Below are 21692 nucleotides of genomic sequence, written 5' to 3'. Positions count from 1 at the left end.
CAGCTGAAGCACCCTGGAGCAGGGCCATGGAACAGGCTATTGAGGTCAGTCTCTTGTCCACTCTCACGATATCTTTCAGAACCAGAGCAAACTGTGCCAAAAGATCCTCACTTGGATTTATTTCTTTTTACCGCTGGTTCTCAGTGCCAGAGGTTACGCGTAAAGAGCTGTAACTGCACCTCAGAGAGGACCTTCTACCACTGGGGATCCTCAGACAGCATCTATCTTCAAAAGAGCAGGAAAAAACAATCAGAGGAGACATGTTCTGTTCATGCAACAGCAAGCAATATTGTTCCATTGGTAGGAATCACGCTAGGACAGCGGCTCCAGTGGCCCGGTGCGGCACGCTCTTACGCATTCCTTCCATCTGGGGACTGCAGAGCAACAGGAGCGATTCCCTTATCAGCCCTGGGAGGCTCCGGTAATGAACCCACATCCTCATTACAATCTGCTTAAGTACTTCCTACATCAGGTATTGCCTCCATCAAGCACCGCTGCTGATCTCCTGTGTCCCCACTCTTTTGAAGCAGGTTTTCCAGGAGCAGCTCCATTACAGGATGCCACAGCTCTGAGTCATCTCCCACCTCCACAGGGCTGGCTGTGTGCCTTTGTCATCCACACTGCTCGCATCCTGCACAGAAGATGTCACACAACTGTCCAGACACCGTCCCAGTGTGTAATAGCTGCTCTTCAGAGACAGATTAATCATGTAAGCAGAGAAAGACTTCAGCTGGGCACTCCTGCTCAAGCAGCACATTTCTAGGGCTCTTTTCTGCATGCACTGATAGTGCTTAATGCTTAACACAGAGTCAGAATTAAAAACCGCCCAGGAAGAGGGTTTAGGGCTCGGAACATTCTAATAACGCTGTCACAGAGCCAGAAACTAGACTGCCACATCTTCCTGTCCCTTTCTGTACTTCTTCCTGGGGCAGAGGGGTGACTGGTGTAATACCAATCCTCCCAGATTCCAGTAGAAGTGCCTTGGTTTCTTCTTACCATTGTCTTGGGTTGTTTTCTTCACTACATGACCCTTGCTGGTTATTCTTTGCAGCTAAAAATACCTGTTCCTCACATGTCCGTCTGGTGGGCAGGAGCTGCCGCTGGAGTGCCGGGGATGTTGTTTTGACACTTTGATTTGATCCGAGGACACACGAATAGAAAGCCACCAGTGAATAGAAGAATAAATCTGTGTGTTCCTTGCTGTCACTTCAACTAGAAAGCAAAGCTGGCAGCTCTCGCTCTTCAGGGAATCTGAGATTATTTGGACAAAGGTTTCCCCGTGGGTGGCACACTCACAGGAACAAAGGAGCAGGGTTCACAGGAGGAACAAGTGTCCTGCAGCCAACGTGATCAAAAGCAAGCCCTGGAACCGTGTGTACACCAGGTTGGGTAGGAGAGATTGAACAACAATCAGGTGCACAAGAAACCCATTCAGAGAGAGGGTTCTGGGGGAATTGAAACAAGCGTTGGCCCTGCTTCATCTGCAGATAATAGCACTGTTTGAGGAGAAACTCCTACACTGTGTGGCTGTGCTTTTGTTATCCTGTTTAATAGGAAAAGAAGTGAACCAAGTTCCTAGGCAGTGCACAGGAAGTTGGTGGGTAACTTACCTGTGCACTACTGGCAGGGTTTCCGTGCCCATCCATATGCCAAGGTTTGTCACTGTTTGTTTATGTCCTGCCAAAACTCAGCCACGTCACCAGAGACTTCTGCTCTGGTGCTTAACTTGGTGCATTTTGCTATCAGAAGTGTTTCAGGATAGATTTTAGTGGGGGGAGAGAGAGAAAGCACTAACCCATGTTGTGGCCAGCTCCAGGGGCCAGAGACAGGCAGCACTGCCAACTGTGCATCTCACTGTCCCATCACCCAGACCTCCTGTCCCACCTGCAGACCTCCTGTCCCTCCTCCCAGACCTCCTGTCGCACCTGCAGATTGCCCATTCCACCTTCCAGACACTGTCAGGCTCTTCTCCACCTGCATCAGAGCCAGCAGAGCTGCTCTGGCCCTGGTAGTGAGCCTGGCCCTGCGCCAGCCAGCATCCATGGCAGGGTGATCCTCTCTGTAATGGATTTCTTCCAGCAAGGGAAAGCAGTGCAGTGCCCCTTGTTGCTCACACACAGCTGAACGCTGGCTTCTCCTCCCCTCTAAGCTCTCCAGAGACAAACTGCTCCGGCCAAGAAGGCAGCAGGCTGGAGCAGCCCCTGCATCTCGCTGTTCCCTGGGGACAGCATTGTTTTCAGCACTGCTGACATTCCTGCTGTGTTGCCAAGGTCGAGCTTCCCTCGCTCTGTGTGCAGCCTCCCCGCGTGACCCGCAGCGATCTCTGCGTTTGCAGCTCCGCGGTTCTCAGGGCTCTCAGGGCTGTGTGCTTCGGTCACCCTCCTGCACGGGGACAGGCACATCCCTCGGCTTTGTCTCCACGCTCAGTAACCACCCTGAAGGAAAAAAGCCCTGAAGAAATGCCTAGGTTGCATCTTTGGGCAGCAGAACTGTACAGGTGTGCACTTCCAGAAGTACTGCAGACAAGAGTTTATTAGATTCCACTAGCATGGCAACTGCTGCATTACAGATGCTGGAGTCTTTGGAAGGAAGCCAACCACCAGTTTCTCAAGGAATATTTTATCACCATTGGGCTGTGCTGAGTGAGGATTCTTCTCCTCAAAGCAGGGAGAGCTGGGCGGGAGGAGGAGAGGGGCCACCACAGTCAAGTTGAAGCAATTCTTTCTTCTGTAGTTTAATCCTCTTCCCTCCCCTTGACACTCAGTTTATTTAATTGCGGAGACAAGATGCATTGCTTTCCTGAGGGATTGTGGGAGAATATTTGTAATCCAAGGGCTGTAATTGAACTTGGTAATAATAATTATACTTCTCTTCATTAATATGTCTTAAAGCTCATTACAAACTATTTTCGTGCCAGCATCTTTGCCAAATCCCTACAGGGTTAGAGATAACTTCTTATTCCAGTAGAGCAGCGATTTTAAGGACTCTCGCAGGGCAGCAGCAACAGCCAAACCCCTGAGCTCACTTTGGAGGCCAGGGAAGTGTGACCCCAAGGGATATGGGGAACTGACCAACACTACAGCTAGTCAGGGGCTGGCCTAGGATGGGGAATCCCCAGCTTGGTGCAGTTCAGTCTGCAGCAGCTTTACCTCTCCCCACTGTGATGTAGCACCTCTCCTCTAAGGAAAGGCTTGGGATTGTTCAGCCTGGAAAAGACTTTGGGATGACCTAATTGTGGCCTTCCAGTACCTGAAGGGAACTGACAAGAAAGATGGAGAGAGACTATTTACAAGGGCCTGGAGTGACAGGACAAGGGGGGAATGGCTTCACATTGGTAGAGAGCAGAGTTAGATGGGATAATTGGAAAAAATTCTTCCTCGTGGTGGTGGTGAGGCCCTTGGCACAGGTTTTCCAGAGAAGCTGTGGCTGCCCCAGGACCCCTGGAAGTGTCCAAGGCCAGGTTGGACGGGGCCTGGAGCATCCTGGCATAGTGGAAGTTGTCCCTGCCCGCATCAGGGTGTTGGAACAAGATGAGCTTCCAACCCAAACCATCCTGGGATTCTGTGATTCATCTGAAAAACTGGGGTTGGTTGGGCTCTGAGAATGCTGTTCCAAGCTCAGTAGTCAGTCATGGCACAAAAAACCCTGCTTGAATCTGCCTGTCCAGAGAAGGGGAACCATTCCTGAGCCATGAGGCTTTCCTGAGCTGTTCTGCCTGGCTGGAGTGCCTGCAGAGCTGTGCCCACCATGGGGATCCAGCTGTGCTCTGACAGGCAGTGCCTGACACGGGGTGCCTGTGTCATTGTATGCCCCGAGGAGTGGATCTAAAAGCGGATGCTTTTCAGTACAAGAATGTCTATTCCAGATCACAAGTCGGCAATTAAAATGAAAAATTCAAACTCATTTTACTTAGACAAGAGATATGAGGAACACAGTGCATTAAGATGTGTTCCAAACTCTCAAATCTCATTATCACTGTGGTGAGGTCTCAGTGCAAATCCCAGCGTGCAGAGGGCAAAATGCTCCCTAGGTCCTGCCCCTCTCCAAGGAGGGGATGTGACTCTTTCAGGAATGCTGCTCGTTCAATATTTAAGCTCAGTCTGTGCAAGACACGAGGTACCTTAGCATTCATTATCCTGTTTGTGCCAGCATCTCTACCGAGTCCCCGGTGCACTGGGGAGAACCATTTTCCTGCTACAGCAGCAGCACTAAGGTGTGCTGTGGCAATTACAGGGGAATATAAATTTTCAGCTCTCCTGAAATCACAGCACTCCTATTAAAGCAGCCCACTGGCTATGTGCTAAATTTGCCCAGACAGCGGCAGGGCCAGACAATGATGGCCTGTGGAGATCCTCCGGAATAGGCCATGTGCTGCTGGGTTGGCTGTGGATGAAATGCACTCCTCTGTCACCGGCTCTCCAGCTCAGAGCAGTTCCAAGAGAAAAAAAAAATAAAATGAAAAAGGAGCAGAACAAGTGACAGCAGCACAATAGGCTTTCTTTGAAGCAATTCTTCCAGGTATGTGTGCATTTGCTCCCTGGATCTGCAAGTATTTGTCAAATAAATTCAATTAATTTTCTCAAACAACCCTTTCTGCTTTTCATTGGAATCTCTCTCATCGAGCTCACCCATGACATTTGAAGTTCCCATTCCCCAGAGCCACAATAGCCAGGAGGAGCAGAGCTGCAGCGTCCCAGAGGGCTGCTGGTCACCCAGCTGGGCACAGTAGGAGACAATTCTGCCACTTTCCCTCTGCAGAGCCCTCCCTCCATGAGCAAGGAAAGCTCGGAGCTGGATCTTCAGCTCCAGGTAGAATTTGCAGAGACAGAAAAAAAACCCGGATGACAACAGAGGAATTTTGGAGGTTTAAATGGCAGGCACAGACACCTGGAGAATCCTGCCTTGGAGCTGAATGGAGCAGAGGTCACGCCCATAGCTGTCCTGGCTGGGGGGGACCATCCCCTCCTCCCCATCACCCCTTGGCTGCACATCCCTGAGCTCAGACAAGACCCCAACCTCACAGGGAATGTCACAGAGCCCCAGCAGCAGCCAGCATGGCTGAGGGCAGCAGAGCACAGAGCAGCAACTTGGAAATCATCTCTGCCTGTCTCAAAGCTGCCTCTGTGCTGTGAGAGCAGCTCCATGCGGGAGCCAGACAGCTGGGATCAGACAGGCACCGCACCGCCAGGCTGGTGCTTGTCAGCTCCTGCCGAGGCATGCGGGGGAGCACACGCCGCCCGCCTCCGCTCCCGCTGGAGAATCCTCCTCTGCGCCTGGAACCGCTCGGCTGAGGATGGACTCACCCTCCTCCTCCTCCCCTGCCCCTGTCCTGACTCGGCTGAGGGCTGGTCTCACCCTCCTCCTCCTCCCCTGCCCCTGTCCTGACAGGAGGGAGGTTGGAAGCCCTCGCAGAATGGTTGCAATCACAACACGCCTGTTCCCACATCTTCCTCCCCAGCCCTTTGCTTCTGAGAAGATTTTTCTCATCTCCATCCAAAACATGACACATCCCTTAAACTGACTTGAATGTAAACGATGCAAATGCAGGGAGAAAGTAATTAGTCTCTGTAGGTTACAACTGGGTTTTAAGCAATGAAATCATTGGAACTGGGTTCTGTTTCACCTCACTGAGAAAGGAAGAAATCCCTCAAGAGTTGGTTTGGGGAGGGGTGGGTTGCAGCCCATCGCTGCTGAAAGCTGCCACCCTTCTCTTTCAAGAACTGCCTTTGATTTAACCTGCCTGTGAGGCTTTGTTCCCCAAAACAGGACAGGAGGAGGCTCAGGCAGCAGCCCCCAGTGACACACACTGTTCCCATCTCCATCTGCTCAGCCCATGCAAACACACCACCCCTAAAAACCCCCAAATGCTCTCATCCCCTGTGCCCTGACGTTCACCCCGTGGGTTCTGCCTCCCTGCAGCACCAGCTTGCCAAAACCCACTCCTACTCTTGGCCACAGAGGCCTGAAAGTCATTCCTACCCTGGCATAGGAGCTGCAGCTGCAATCGCCTGGCTGGGCTCATATGTTCCAAATCACCCTAATGGCACTTCAGAAATGCAAATAAAAGTGAGATTATGATATTTTACGTAAATAAGCAATGTGGCAATCCCAGCCTGGCTTGGCCTGCCAGGCAAATTCACTGGAGAGATACTAACATTGAAATATGTGAGCGTGTTTGCATGGAACATTTATTGTATAACTCTGGGCTCCAATAAAGCCTTGTATAAATTATTCATTTTGGAATCGAGATGAAATGCCAAAACCCACCCACCAAGGGACTGCTTTTATTACTACCAGAGATCTAGTCTTAGTTAGCAGCTGAGCTGTTAACACAGCTCACAAGGTAATTCCAAATGGGGAATAACCCATGTCCTTTGTGTCACCACTGAGGGCAGCGTCTGGGCACCTGCACACCCACACACGCTGCTTTAGGGTGGAAAACCGCGTCCTGAAGAGTGTAAACTCCATCCTGATGTGCTCATCTGGGGAGCTGGGAGGGCACAGGAGTGTTTGCAGAGCTCGGATGAGAGCCCGGCATGCTGCGGGCTGGGCTGCGGGAGCACCCGGAGCACAGAGCCCAGGGCAGCCCCGCGGGGATGCCCACGGGGCGCTGCGGGCACCGCGGGCTGGCTCAGGGCACCAAAGTGTGACTGCGGGGCACACGCAGCGCCAACACCTCCGGTACCAGGACACGAAATCCCGGGTAGCGGTTGCCATGGCAACTCCTCTTCTTAAACACTGCTGTTAAACTGTTGCATCAAGGCCTCCGCGAGCTCCCTGCGAGCTTCATCGCTTCGGGGCTACAGTAATGACAGCAGCCTGTCCTGGTCCTGGTCCTGGTCCTGGTCCTGGCCCTGCCCCTGCCGCTGCCCCTGCCCTGTTGCATGGTCTTGTGCTGCTCCCACCGTGCTCAGGCATCACCATAGGTCACTGTTCTTTCTGCAGCTGAAGGCTGACATTAAGGAGCCAGTTACCAATTTGCTGTTGAAAATTACTTTTTTCTGTCTGAAATGCCTGCAGTGCCCAAGGTCCCCAGGTGTAGCTGCAATTAGTCTTCCACTCACCCCTTCCTCCCACCTTTATGCCTCTCCCTCTGCAGTTGCCAGGAGGCAAAACAAAGTGATGGATCATGATATGAGTCTGGGGACTGCTGACTTCCCCGATTTGGATGGAGAGGGCTGCAGGGACATTTTTTAAGCTATGTAGAGCTTTGCCCAGCTTCACCTCCAGCCCACTCAGGTGGGTGGCAGGATTCTCCTTCAGCCTCCACACAGCCACTATTTCCCCCTTATCTTCCAGATGGGGCAAAGACTCGATGGTCCTGGAGGCTTTTTCCAAAATAAATAATTCTGTGAGTCTGTGATTCTGCACTGGCTCTGCTGACAGCTCTGGACATCCCAGACAAGGAATCAGAAACCCATGGGTGCCTCTGCAGTCCCAAGACACCCAGCCCTGCTGGCACATGACATTCTGGGAGCACATCTGGGGCTGGCAGCAGCAGCAGCACTGTTCTATTCCAGCAGCAGCAGCCCAGCACTTGCACACTCCCAGACATCCATAGTCACAGGCATCCCATGCAGCCACATTAAGTTCTCCTTCCCTAATGTAACTTTTTTTATATCAGCAGCTGTCTCAGCCTCCAGCAGGGTTTTATGGATCATAAGAAAGGCTAAGTGGAAGTTTTCCTTTTTTTACATTTTTTTTGGAAGCAGATCAAACGCTCCAAATCGAATGGCTTGATGTGGTCTGGAGCAGGGAGCAGTGACAGGTGGAGGGGAGCTGCTGGTTCCCTGGGAAGGGACACGTGTCCCACAGCTGTGCCTTGGCCCTGCACCACCCCCATGACACCAATTTTGGCCCCAAAGCAGGGATGGGAGATGGGAGCCACAGAAGGGCAACAGTGACATGGTGATCTTGTGCACCAGCCTGCTCCTGGCTTGTTTTGGCTGCAGGGTGGGGAATACTCTCACTGCAGGGAATGCTAATAAGGGGTTTTGTGTGTGAGAGGGAAATAGAGGTGAAACTACCTATCACAACTGTGAATAATGGAATTAGGAGAGTAATAATTACCCATGCATGAGATTCCAGGCAGAACAATCATCACAAGTGCCGTATCACTGACTGTCTGGGTCTCCACAGACATCTCCCACCCCTCGGTTTGTGTCACACTGCACAGCCCCAGGCAGCTCTGATACCCCACCACAGCTGCCAGCCCTGGGACCAGAGCTGTCAGGACCAGGGGAGCCTTGGTGGAGCATTTTCCTGCATGGGAAAGCAGTCAAGTGATTTCTATCCCTTGTAACCCCATGTCCAGAAGGTGAAGACAAACACACCTTATCTGCACTTGGACCTCAGTGGTACAAGACTCCATGGGTGGGTTAGGAAATATGCTCTGGAAGTGCAGCCCAGGCACTGGGACTTTAACAAAACTTCCTTCTGGATAAGTCTAGAAAATGCATCTTGGGCTTCAGAGGCCAAGTGGTGACATCTCATTGTGCAGGAGAGATGAGACAGCTCCAGATGGTGACGTCTTTAGCGGGGATTTTATCTCCTCGCCCACAGGGCTGTGATTTGGGAGGCTCTGTGTTTTGGCAAGGAGATGATCAAGTGGCTCTGAGGACCTGGAGCCAGCGGTGTCACAGCCTCTTCACTAAGTTGGTGTTTAAAGCCTGTGCTGGAACTCTCACTGCACAAGTTTCTGAGGCTGCCTCTCCTCAGAGTCAGTTCGTGCTTGCAGGGAGGAGCCAGCCAGATTTTGGCTGGCAACAGGGCTGGGGCTGCTGCCCACCTCCCTGGGTGTGCAGGGGAAAGGAAAATGGGATCAGGACCTGCCCTTCCTTTGGAGATGGGCAATCATCCCTCACGTTCAGGTGTGGGGGGCTGAGCTGTGCCCCCCAGCTTGTGGAGTACACCCATCTGATCTTACCTGGGGCTCATTGCACCACTCGGTGCTGCATGGGGGAGTTTGCCATGGCTTCCCAGCTGGATCATGCCTGGCAGCTCAGAGGAGCCACATCCCAGGCCCCTTCCCACCCGGCCCAGCCCCTGGAGGAGAGTCTCATCCTGTGCCGGTGTCTTCCCACACAGCATCGCATGGCACACTGAGGAGATTCACCCTGCAGAAATCCAAACAATAAGGAAAAGTGTCAATAAACATATATTTTTTACAGTCCATTATCTTACCCTTGCCAGCTTTTAGCCTGTTATTGCACCAAGCCATTAAATCCCCTCCATGAGGGCAGCATGCCATTTGTGTAACACAGCGTAATGGGACCATTAATGCCTCCCCTCCCCACCACAGCACTGCTCCAGGAGAGGCATTAATATCCACATTCACAAAACCAATCCCTTAGTTCCAGGTTATTTGCCTTTAATGCAATGATATTGCCGAAATCCCCCCTAAAATTAGCCCAGGTGCTTTTAACAAAACCAATAAAGCATATTAATTAATAATCCCCGTGTTGAATACATGAATACAAACAGGTCATTCTAGCTGCCTATGAGCTCTTTCAGGAGCAGAAGGGCTTGTGATTTCTTGAGGATGGTCACCAGAGGACAGGAATAATTTGCAGTCAAGTGGCTCGATGGAGTCACAGCTGACTTGCCCTGAGAGCTGGGCACCATTTGTTGCTGTGAGACTGGCAGCGTGCTCGTGTTCACTGGTATTTCCATTTACTGCCCTTCCCTGGTCTATTTTTGAAAAATAATTAAAAAGCATTTCCAGTTCAATACTGTTTGGCTCTATGAGTGATACAATCTAAGGTGCAGAATTGAAATAACAAAGGCAAGCAGTGCTGTGTTCCTGAAGCCTGCAGCCCCTCTCCAGGATGTAGACCCATCCTGAGGCTCCCTGCTGTCCGTGTCCCTGCCAAGGCCACCTCGCAGTGATGGGGACAGGGATGGGGATGGGCTGCCAGTGGAGCAGAGCCTGGCTCTGCCAGCTCAGCCCCTGGCTCCCCTCTGTGCTCTCCGGAGTGTCCTTGTTCCCCAGCCCACAGCTCCACTCGGAGCACACAGCTGAGCCATCTCTGCTCTTTTCCTGCTTCTGACGTAGCGGCTGAGGCTGCTGGCAGAGTTTGCCAGCCGAGGAGAACGTGAGAAACGGCGTGCTGTGATTATTATCCACCCCCTTCTGAAAGCCTTCTCATTAGCAGGGTGACACAGGGACAGCCACTGAGGTGCTGTGGGCATTCAGAGAGAAGGGAGGACCATCCAAGGCCAAAAACAGCTTGGGGAAACCCGGTTTTGAGCATGTCTGGCTCTGGAAGTAGACCAGAGCACAGCGCAGCATGGGGCTGGAAGCAGAGTGGAGTGACCCAGACGACGTCCCTGAGAGCAGTGGGAGAAGCTGCCAGTGCCAGGCCTGGACACACCAGCTCCAGCAGTGTGAGCAGCACTAACTCACAGTTATAAATGTTTGGATGCTGCTAAGATATGTATCGACAGCAGCAATTAATCCCCTGCTTTGTTTGCTGACCTGCTGCATGGGAAGGGTCACACTCAATTCAGCTACTGAAATACGCCGTTATTGTTGGAGGCAGCCACTTCCCTTCATGTCTCTTGCCAGCTTTTAGATTTCATTCTTCTAAATCCTGGCACTGAAAAGCACCACCCCAGGCAGCACTGGAGGCTCGAGCTGGTACAGACAGGAGCGCCGGTGAGGAGTTCCCAGGGGATGAGCTCAGGCCAGCCGGGGGAGCTGGCTCTGCTTCCCTGCCCGCCCCGCAGCGCCCCTCTGCCAGCAAGAATCAACATCTCGTGGGCTTTACCCTCCTCCACCTTCTCCTCCTCCTTTTCCTCCTCCCCCTGTTCCTTCTCCTCCTCCTCCTCCTCCCTCTCCACACAGTCCCAGCTCCTGCTGAAGCAGCTTTTGGAAGGCTGTGGCATGGACATGCCTGCCAGCAGATAGGACCCCCACCCCAGCAGGAGAACTTGGCCTCATCCTCACAGCTTTCCCTGCCTGCACGTGCAATCCGAGGGGAAATGAGTGTGGAACCCACATCCTGGTCATGCCACCCGCTTGGCTGCTGCCCTCAAGGTGCCAAGCATGTCCTGGGAGCACAAACCTGCCCAGTGTGACTGGACCCAGCTCTAGATTGGCTTTTCCTTCCAGCACTGTCCTTATGCATTTTCTGTTAGGAATTGATTCCTAGTCTCCTTTCAGAAAAAGATCAAACAAGCCCTTATGTCTCCCTTGGCTGCTTCCTTTGCGGATGTTTAAGTCGTTACCCTGGGTTTGAAGTTTGATTAAAAGGAAAGCAAGGAGCCCTGATATGGGGAGTACAGGCTGGAGCCATTGTGGGTTGGAAGCACAAGACATCAGAGACCCCAGCTTGCCCCTCACCAGCACCTCCTGCCCCACACAGGATCCTCCATCCTGCTCAGCCTGTTGTGCAGGGGAAATCAGAGCCTGTGGCCACCACTGTCTGCCCTGACATTTTATTTTTTCTGAGCACTCATTGGCACCTTTCATCTCCTGCCCAACACCCCAGTGCAGCCATCCTCAAAAAGAGCCATGCAGGAGCACAGCCCTCTGCAGCTTGGGAGCCATCTGCCTCCGGATTGCACGGCAGCAAGAGCTTTACATTAGATAACACCCGTGTGTTAAACCTTCATCCCTCACCGGCTGCTGCTGCTTAAACAGCAGAGCTGGAACGCACTGGAACTCACAGGATTATTATGTACATGTCGTCATCTCAAACAATGCACATGAATTTGTGACAGACGATGTGGGGACGAACTCAGAGCAGGAATTGTCTCCCCGAAGACAATGCCCTTGATGGATAATAGCGGAGCCACCTCCGAACAATTGGGGGCTGATTTTTATTTTGGCTTGAACTCCGCTTTCTCAGCGCAGGTGTCCAATTTGTCCCTGCCTGTATAAATCCCACCAGTTAAATGACTCAGCTGTTGGCACAAATCAACCTGGGAGATGTTTCCCTGGCTGGGTTTGTACCTCAGGAAGGCAGAAATACCATGCCTGTAAAAAAACAGTCAGCTCTGATATCTTCATGCCCTAAAGGAGATTTATTGGGATGAGTGAGGTTAAACCAGCAGTCGTTTCTGACCCACTGGCTCAGGCCTCCCAGTGCTCCAAAAATCCATCTGATGCCCAAACCCTGCCCCAGGTACCAGCGCAGGCAGAGGCTGGGATTTATGGCTGGGGCTGGCAGTGGGTTAAGCACCATAATCTGAGCGAGCGTTTCTGTAACCTTCTGACAAGGGTAATAAACCGGAATGAGATGCGCATTGTTCCCAGGAATTTATCAAACTGAGATTGTCTTTCCCCTTTGGGAAAGGTCGCAGTGTGCCTCATTTTATAGAGAACAAAAGACCAAGGGCAGCTGCCCTGGGGTGCAAGCGAGTGTTTGTTTGGAAAACCTTTAGGTGAAAGGAAATTCATGGTAAAATGATGGAGAGTGAGGCTGGGCCTCAGCCTTACAGTGAGCCTGCTCGCATCCCATTTTACCTTGGCAGCCTTATGAATCCCATGGTTTTCCACATACAGCAGGCATGGGTTGCCCTCACTGGAACAGGGCTGTCCTGCGCAGGTCGGTGTGGGCAAAGCAAGGTGAGGCCAACACATGCAAGCCCACCCTTTGCAAAGAAAATCTCTGTAATGCAGGGTTTGTGTGTTGTGCTGCTCTCACAGAAGCTGTGACCAGCAGCTGCTGCCCAGCCATGTGCCAGTCAGCCCCCAAAGGTGGGAAAACTGGGAAAACTTGAAGAAACTTCAGAGCATCCAAAGGAAATAATTCTTTTTTTCCTGGAGCAAGCTAACTTGTGGGTGTTCCCACCTCATTGCACCCCCTAGCCAGCCTGAGGTTCCCAGGTGCCCTCAGACTCCCAAATTCTCAAGCTGCCTTTCCCCTTCTCCCACCCTCCCCGAGCTGCTGGGAGCCTCAGCAGCTCAATCTGGAACTACAGGAGCTTTGAGCTGTGGGTCCTTGCAGAGATTTTGATCACTTCTCATTGTTTGAGGCTGAGAAGTAGAGCCTGGATTGTATAAAGTAATTAAATAAAGCCGTCAGTCCTCCCTCTGAAGTGGCTGCGCCAGCAGTTTCATTATGGTTTGTTCTCTTTGGAATGTGACCTGGACAGCTCTTACACCACCCTAAGGTTTCACTTCAAGGATCTTAGAAGAAAATCAATTATTTTTAGAAATGTAAATATTTTATGAAGCTGCTTCTTTTTTGTAATGATGGAATAAAGGAAAATACGGCCACTTGGCTCTTCGGTGACAGGTGGGAAATGCAACAATCCCACCTCAGAGCCTGCAGTACCTGAGTGGCCTGCTCCAGGCATCTTAGCAAGGAGCCTGCACTGGAATATCCTCTGTTAAATTATACATCTCAGAGCTGCCCAAGTGAGCAGACTCTGATTGAAGTCTTCCATGCCCTGGCTCTGCCAGGGGAGAGTCAGCAGCTCCCCCCTGCCTCAGTGGTCCTGGGGCACAGGCAGGTGATGGCCTTGGCAAAAGTGGCCAAACAGTTTTGGAACATCCTTGCTGGTGGGTGAGGGAGGTGTGTCCCCTCAGCTCCAGACAGACTTTCTGTACCCCAAGTGGTGTGAAGGGCTGTGGGGATGCAAGTGGCAGTGGTGCCTCCAGTGCCTGGTGGGAGACTACAGGAAAGACAGAGACATACTATTTACAGGAGCCTGACCCACAGGACCAGGGGGAACAGATTCAACCAAAGGAGGGGAAGAAATGGATGAAATTGTTCCCTGTAAGTGTGGGGAGGCCCTGGAACAGGGTGTCCAGAGAAGCTGTGGCTGCCCCAGCCCTGGAAGTGACCAAGGCCAGGATGGAAGGTGATGAGTGGAAGGTGTCCCTGCCTGTGTCAGAGCGGTGGATGATCTTTAAGATCCATTTCAACCCAAACCATTCCAGGATTTCATTAATCTATCAAAGGCAGATCCAGGGATGCTTCAAGGATGCCATCAGAGCCACATGTGTGTACTTGAACTTCCAACACCAGGGAATCCAGCTCCTGGGCGGGCTCCGCTTGGGAGAGAGCACCCAGCCCTGCTCCCTCCCTCAGCCTGGGACCCCAGTGAGGCTGGAAAATGCAGCATTTAAATCTTGAAATTGTTATTGTTTCTATCAAAGAAGTGAATCCCCAGCCGCTTCGAGTTGCTCTTACATAATTTAGGCCAATCAGCGCTTCCTCACGCAACACGAGCTTAACTTCGCCGAGCCCTAAGGCAGTGCATTTATATTCTGTTCTGCTGCTGTGAAATGAATGGTGCGACGGTGACAAGAGGAAGAGGGAGCTTTAAAGAGAGAGAAGAAGCCAAAGAGAAAGAAAGATAGTTGAAAGAAACAGAAAGACAGGGAGAGGAGAAGATACAGAACAGCAAAGTGGTTTATAATGGAAGGACTGTAATTTATTTTGACACTAATCATGTATTATTCATTCGGAACAAAAATAAACCTTATTAACCAGGAAAAACAGATCTCCCATCTCCAGCCCACGTTGTGACGAGCGAGTGGCGGCGGTGAGGAACCTGACAGCCGCCTGGCTCCGTGCCGCGTCCTGCGCCGCGCGTGCCGCTCCTCGGCGGCACCGCAGCGCCCGCGGGCACAGCACGAGGAGAAGAGACAGCTTTGCCTGCCAGGGAGGCCACGTAATGCACTCGTATTGTTTCCATCCCCAGACACTGTCCCTTGTCTCTCCGAGGCGCTTGACATCCTTTCCAGGCTATAAATAGCCGGGTGGCCGTGCGGCCCCGCGGTGATGGGCCCGGCGGTGGCAGCGCTCCAAGGCCCGGAGGAAAATGAGTTTGTCCCCGTGAGTCTATGCTCAGCACAAGGGCACGGTCACAGCCGGTGGGAACACCGAGCTGGACATGGCAGAGGGTGCCCAGGAGCTGGGACACATCAGAGCTGCACATCGCATCTGCTGCCAGCGCCAGCACAGCCCGTCCCACACAGACCAGGAGCTGTCCACTGTGGAGACAGATGGGCATGCCAGCCCTCTCCCTTGGAGAGGTATCCCTTGAATGGGTTATTGTCGCAGACATCTTTTATGGAAAATCCTTTCCTTAGGATTTTTCCTCCTGAGAAGCTGAGAGGCCTCAGGAACAGAATGTAAACAATGGTTATCTGCTGCTGTGGAATGCAACAGGTGGATCTGTGATTAGCCCATGTTGGATGTTTCTAATTAATGACCAATCACAGCTTAGCTGGCTCAGACAGAGAGCCTGAGCCCCAAACCTTTGTTATCATTCTTTCCTATTCTATTCTTAGCTAGCCTTCTGATGAAATCCTTTCTTCTATTCTTTTAGTATAGCTTTAATGTAATATATATCATAAAATAACAAATCAAGCCTTCTGAAACATGGAGTCAGATCCTCGTCTCTTCCCTCAACCAAAAACCCCTGTGAACACCACCACCAGTTATGATAAAAATCTTTTCAAACTCCCCGGATTGAAAAATCCTCTGTGGTCATGGTGAGTTCCCAGCATGCTTTGGAACCCCATGTAGATTTGTTGGGACTGATTGGTTTTTCCCCCTTTGTACCACCCCTGCTTTTCCCCCATAAAACCCCCAATTTCTGCCCTGTTCAGGGGTGAGCTGCCATCACTGGTGTCCTTTGTGGGGTGCTGGAATAAAGGCAACCTCTGTGGAACAACCCATGGTGCTCCTGTCTCTGTCCCTGTGTTGGCCTGGATACAACTCACAAGGCAGAGCTGAAATCAATTAGAGCTGAAATCACTGCTCAGAGCTGAACTGCCTGCCCCTCGCTGAGGTTACCCTCAGGCTGAAGGACTGCCTAAGACCCCTAGAAAGTTGTCTCTTGTGAGACCTCTCTCTGGGAAGATTGTGGCATCCAAGTCAAGCCGTAAGACCCCCGATAACCACTCCCCACAGTCCACAGCGTCTCAGATTTCTCTCTCTTCCTCACACCAGTGCTACCAGTCACTGCCCATGCTCTCAATTCCCTTCTATCCCTGCTCACAGCACAACAAAAGAAGCTCATCCTCTCCCGGCCTCAAACCAACCTGCCCCGGCTAGTGGCAAGATTTAGGAAGGATTTTAAAACGTTATTACTGACTTATGAGGCTTTAAATAATATTGGAGTCTGCATATCATTCAAATCTACTGTCTTTTAACACCCACAATTGGGTTTTAGGGGCTGAGCCTGGAGATGGATGGGGCTGTCCCCGCTGTCGCTCAGCCATGGGTGCTTTGCCACCTCAGTGTTTGTGTTCCAGGAGTTTTAAACAAGTCTTAATTCACACTTTGGAGCTTCCCTTTCAACGTGAAAAGCAATCACGTTTCAGCAGCACTTCCCTCTGCTGGTGTAAGAAGTGTCCTGGGCAGAGGAAGGGAGTGCCGCACCGTACCCAAGCACCCTGAGGTGCTGTTAGCACCCAGGGAATGCCAAGCCCCTCTGGGTTGGGTGAGCTTCATGCACCTGGTTCCCTCCTCTGCAAGAGTGATGGGTCTGGGAATGACTCTCAAAGTGAGATTTTAAGGGATGGAGCAGGAATGTTGCCTCTTGGTGACATCAGCCCCTCCCTGGTGTCACCAGCATCCTGCCCTTGCAGTGCCCATCCCAGCTCCTCCCCTGATGCTGCAGCCAGGTTTTGTGCTCACCCCTCATCTCCACAAGCTCTGGATCACCAGCTGAGTTAATTTTATTCATTACAACACAGAAAAATTAGAAGGGACTCCCTGTGACCCCTTAACAGGAGTGAGGGTGGCGGGAGCTGATGGAGCTGAGGGTGGAGCAAGCCGGAAGCCACAGGGACAATGTGCTTTGGAAAGCAGAAAATTACAAACTGGCGTATTCAGGCTCTAGAAAGCTCAAGGCTTTAATTCTCTAGCCAGACCTTCAGGGAAAAGAATTAGAACAATAATTATCAATTTGTTCTTTGTGTCCAAGGGCAAATTCAGCACTTAGAGGACAGAGTTGTTGCTGGCTTCTTTATCCCTGCTCTTTGTAATCCTGATTAGCAGAATGTACTTTAGACTTTGAAATGAATGATTCCACCTCTCTGGCCAGCGGGCCTGCTTCCCTAGAAAACATCTGGGAAGCCTTGGGCCATGCTCTGGCTTTATCTGGGTGAGCTGGCAAAGGTGCTCAGGGGATCCCCCCAGATTCCCCCTCCTGCATCTGGAAAAGCAGCTTTGCCCAGAGCCTGCTGTCCCCTGGCACTTGCCAGCAATGGATGCTGCTGTCTGTGGGGTTTTAGGGACTGCAGGGTGTAGGGTGGCAGAGCAAGGAAGCCCCCAAGCACCCACCTGTCCCCCACCCACCCCTGCCTGCCCCTGAAACCCACCTTTCTCTGCGGGGTTCCAATCACAGCCTGTTCCCTGCACTCCCTCTCATTATTGATTCCATTCCCTGTTAATAGCCCCTGTCATAAGCCACATCGACAATAATGAGGCATTTTATGGTGATCTATGGGAATTTCCAGAAACCACATTCTTTATTTATTCAGCGCTGTAATGGTAATTCAATATTGTAGCAAGGCAAATTAAGGGTGGTTTTTTTTTTTACTCCTGGGCTGGAAGATGTGACTTTCCAAAAGAAAACTGCTCCTGAGCAGAGGGGTGAGAGGAGTTGTGGCCATCCTGGCTTTAATTTGCAGATAATGGACATTTTTTACAGTCATTATTTGAATACATCAGTTCCCGCTTGACCTGTCTGAACAATTCTTGATGGGTCTTGAACCTCGTTCATAAAGGGAGCTTATCCTTCAGCTTGAGGAGATGATGAAGCATTAACAAGAAATATAAAAAGTAATTTGGCCTCTTCACGACCAGATTAATTCCTGGTCAGGGCTGAATGTGCAGGCAGGAGCACAGCAGGGAGCTGCTCTGCCCAGCATGGGGACATCTCTGGTGTCACCCAGCCTGTCCCCTCCTGCCTTGGGCTGGTGTGCAGGCAAACATGGGCTCTGCTTGTTTCTTTCTTTTGTGCTGTTTTTAGAAGTGCAGGAAGGATGATGATGCCAAAGCCAGCGTGGAAAGGCTCCTGGAATGAGCTGCATGATTAAAAATGCCCGGTGTAATTCAGATTGATAACTGCATTAAAGTCGTGGGGTTTCCCTTCCCTAATCGAGTCACACCTACAGCACTGAAGGCAAAATTGTGGTAATCACCACCAGTGCTGGGTGATGGATGCAAACTCCTGGTGTCACTGCCAGTGCTTGGGGACATTAATTAGGGATCCTGATTTCTGCTCCTGCTCTCCTCCTCATCCAGTTCTGAGTGCCACGGGAGAGCCTGGGCTGTGGCTCTGCCCTGGGCGAGCTCCTGACTGCTTCTGGCTGCCCTTGTCCCTGTGGGCATCTCCAGCACTGCCAGCCCTTTCTCCCGGTCATTTCCTGAGGTGTTCCTTTCCTTGCTGCATCTGCAGGCACCTTCACACTGGCAGGTCCATGGCACCATGCAAGGGTCTGGCCTTGATGCAAAAATAACACCAGGATCAGAGCCTGCAGCCAGAGGGGACGTGGTTCAGCCCCTCCGCTGGGAACTGGGTGAGAAGCTGGAGCCAGAGCTGAAGGATTCTCCCAAGGAGACATTCCTGAGGGATTCTCCCAAGCAGGCATTCCTGAAGGATTCTCCCAAGGAAACATTCCTGAAGGATTCTCCCAAGCAGACGTTCCTGAAGGATTCTCCCAAGCAGGCATTCCTGAAGGATTCTCCCAAGCAGACGTTCCTGAAGGATTCGCCCAAGGAGACATTCCTGAAGGATTCACCCAAGCAGACACTCCTGAAGGATTCTCCCAAGAAACTGCAGCAGCTTGACTCCATGTGATGCCTGGATATACAATGTGGACATGCACAAAGTCCCCCGGCCAGGGAACACAGCCCTGGCGCTCTTTTATTTTGACATCAGATAACCTTGATAAATTCTCTTATTAAATTTAATATCTTTGATCAATCACAGTAAAACTTGAGGAGATGAATTATTAAAACGAAGAATTGCTTTCTAGGGTTTATGGTTATTGTGCTACCTAAATTAAACATGTAGGTGCTGTTATTTAAAAGAAAAATATTCCCCTGTCCCCAAAGCCACGTGTATCACCTCAGCTCGGCCAGAGATCTCTGATAAGCAGTAACCACATCACCCTCCTTGCACACACTAATTACACAGTGCCCTGCTTTCCTGAGCCATGAACAGCAGCCAGTGTCACCTGTGCAGTGGTGACACCAGCTCAAGGTGTTCCATTTAATCCCCAGAGCTGAGGGCATCACCCCTTCTGCTGCTGCTGCAGGTGCTCGGACCCAGGAGCTGCATGATCCCAAAGCCCACTGGATGTTCCATCTCCAGGATAAGCACACTCTGTTCTCACCCATCTCAGAGCTCCCGAGACACATCCTGCAGGGGTTTTCCTGGTTCTGGAGGTGGTCCATGCTCCCCAGGCTGCTCCATGAATGGTAAAACATTGATGCTTGAGTGACCTCTCTTTGGGGGGCGCTGAGCACTGGCAAGGTCTGTGCATGCCAGAGGAAGGACAAGGAAAGCTGCTGGCAGTCCAAGATCCTCAATGTCATCATCATATTTTCTGAAAAATCCCTCCACCAAGATTTTTTCTTCTAGGGAGCTGGGAAGCTTCAGAGAAAAATGAAAACAATAGTTATCTGATTCGCTTCTCCTGTGTTTTGTTGCTTTGGAATGTGGTTTAGACATTGTTTACCAACTGGTCATTATTTCATTGGTTTCATGTGAATTGTTTTAACTTAATGACCAATCGCTGTCAAACTGTGTCAGACTCTGAGGAGAGAGTCACAAGTTTTTCATTAGTATTTTGTTAAACCTTCTGTAAGTATCTTTTCTCTCTTGTTAGTATAGTTTTAATATAGTATTCTTTAATATAATATAGTATCATAAAATAATAAATTAGTTCTAAAAACATGGAGTCAGATTCATCTTTCCTTCCAACAATGGAGACCCCCAGAAAATACCACACCTCGACCCCCTCGCCTGCATTCCCCAGGTAATCCTTCCTCCTGCCCATAACCAAGGGCCATTTTTCAGAGCTGATCTGTGTTTGCTGGCTGCTCCAGCCTCCAGCTCCTGCTCTCCCTGCGTGGCTGGACAAGGTGTCATTACAGTGATTGAAACTCAGCTCAATTTCCTGCAGGGCCTGTCTGTGCTCCACGCTCACGCTTCCATTTCCCAGCTAAGTGCCTCCGTCTATTCTTGCCTGTTACTCTAATTTGATAATGTTCTGTATTTTTTAAGCTTAATTGTACAGGATGTAATGAAAGTGGTGAACATGTCGGCACCAAAGGGGCAGGCACAGGGGATGGGATTTTGGATGGGAAGGTGCCATGTGGCACCATCAGGATGTGACAGCACCTGCAGGGCTCTCTAGCATGGCCAAGGGAAGCGTTGGATCCAGAGGATCACGACTTAAAACTTAATAGCTGAGCAGCTGCAGAAAGGCTCAGGGCAGAGAAAGCAATTCCTCCACTCTGGAGAACTTGAAATGAGGTTTAATCTTTTCCAGGCTTATTTCAATGTCTGGAAATCCAGGACAAAAACTTTTGGGGGTTTTGTGTGTGTATGTGTGTGTGTGTGTGTGTGTGTGTGTGGAAAGACACAGAGTGACATATATTTTGGGATCAGCAAAGCAAAAAAGAAATCAGGGAGTGTGTGCAGCTGGCTCTGGAGGGGGAATGCCAGCCCTGGTCTCCTGCTTTACCTGCAGCTGCTGTGAGCAATCAACTTTGGCCATCACCATGACCTCCCAGACGTGTCTTTGCTGCACCACACTATCAGTGCTGGAGCTGCTGGGACACCCAGACAGGCTTGGAGCCCATGGAAACATCAGGAGATGGGGCAAGGCCAGCGTGCCCCACACCTCAGCTCTGTCCATGTCCATCCATCTGTCCACCCACCCATCCCACACCTGCACAACCTCCCTCCAGAACTCTGGGAGCTCAAGGATCCAGCTTCTTAGGCTTGAAAGCTGGCAGCTTTACATGGGGTTTTTTTTCCCTCAAGATTGCAGGGAAAAACAATTAGAAGGGATAAAATCAAATGTTTTTTAAAAGAATGGGTTATTAGGCACATGCAGCGCTGCCTTGTCAGGATGAGCTGCAAGGGACCAGCGGGGTTTGGGGTGGATTATGTGTTTAGAGGGATAAAGAGCAAATCCACAGCTACAGCTCTGCCTGAGGGAAAACCTACAAAGGTATTGGTATGTGAGGGAAGAAGCCAAGGTCCAGGCAGGAATTCATAATTACCTGCTGCCTTCTTCCCTGAAACTTTGCTGCACCATCAGTTACGGGTTATTTTGGGAGAGAAGACACTGGGATGACGGGCACGCTCCTGCCTCAGCCACGCGGCAGAGAGGCCAGGCAGGCACATCTCAAGGTGGGAGAGCTGTTCCCTGCACCTTTTCAGCTCGGGAAACATGGGCAGTGTCACGGGGAGTAATGACCAGCCCAGCTTCCAGAGCAGGAGTGCAGCAAGCCACCGTGTTTCAGGTGACTTAATCAAGGTGAACCTCTACATTTCTCACCCGCCACGAATTTTCTGTATATCCTTAAAACCAGCTTTAACCACTGTCACAGACATCTTTTATGGAAAATCTTTTCCTTAGGATTTTTCCTCCTGAGAAGCTGAGAAGCCTCAGGAACAAGATGTAAACATTGATTATCTGCTGCTGTGGAATGCAACAGGTGCATCTGTGATTGGTCTCATGTGGTTGTTTGTAATTAATG

Source organism: Camarhynchus parvulus, chromosome 21 (assembly GCF_901933205.1).
Source record: "Camarhynchus parvulus chromosome 21, STF_HiC, whole genome shotgun sequence".
NCBI lineage: Eukaryota > Metazoa > Chordata > Aves > Passeriformes > Thraupidae > Camarhynchus > Camarhynchus parvulus.
Note: the sequence above shows the minus strand (reverse complement) of the source record.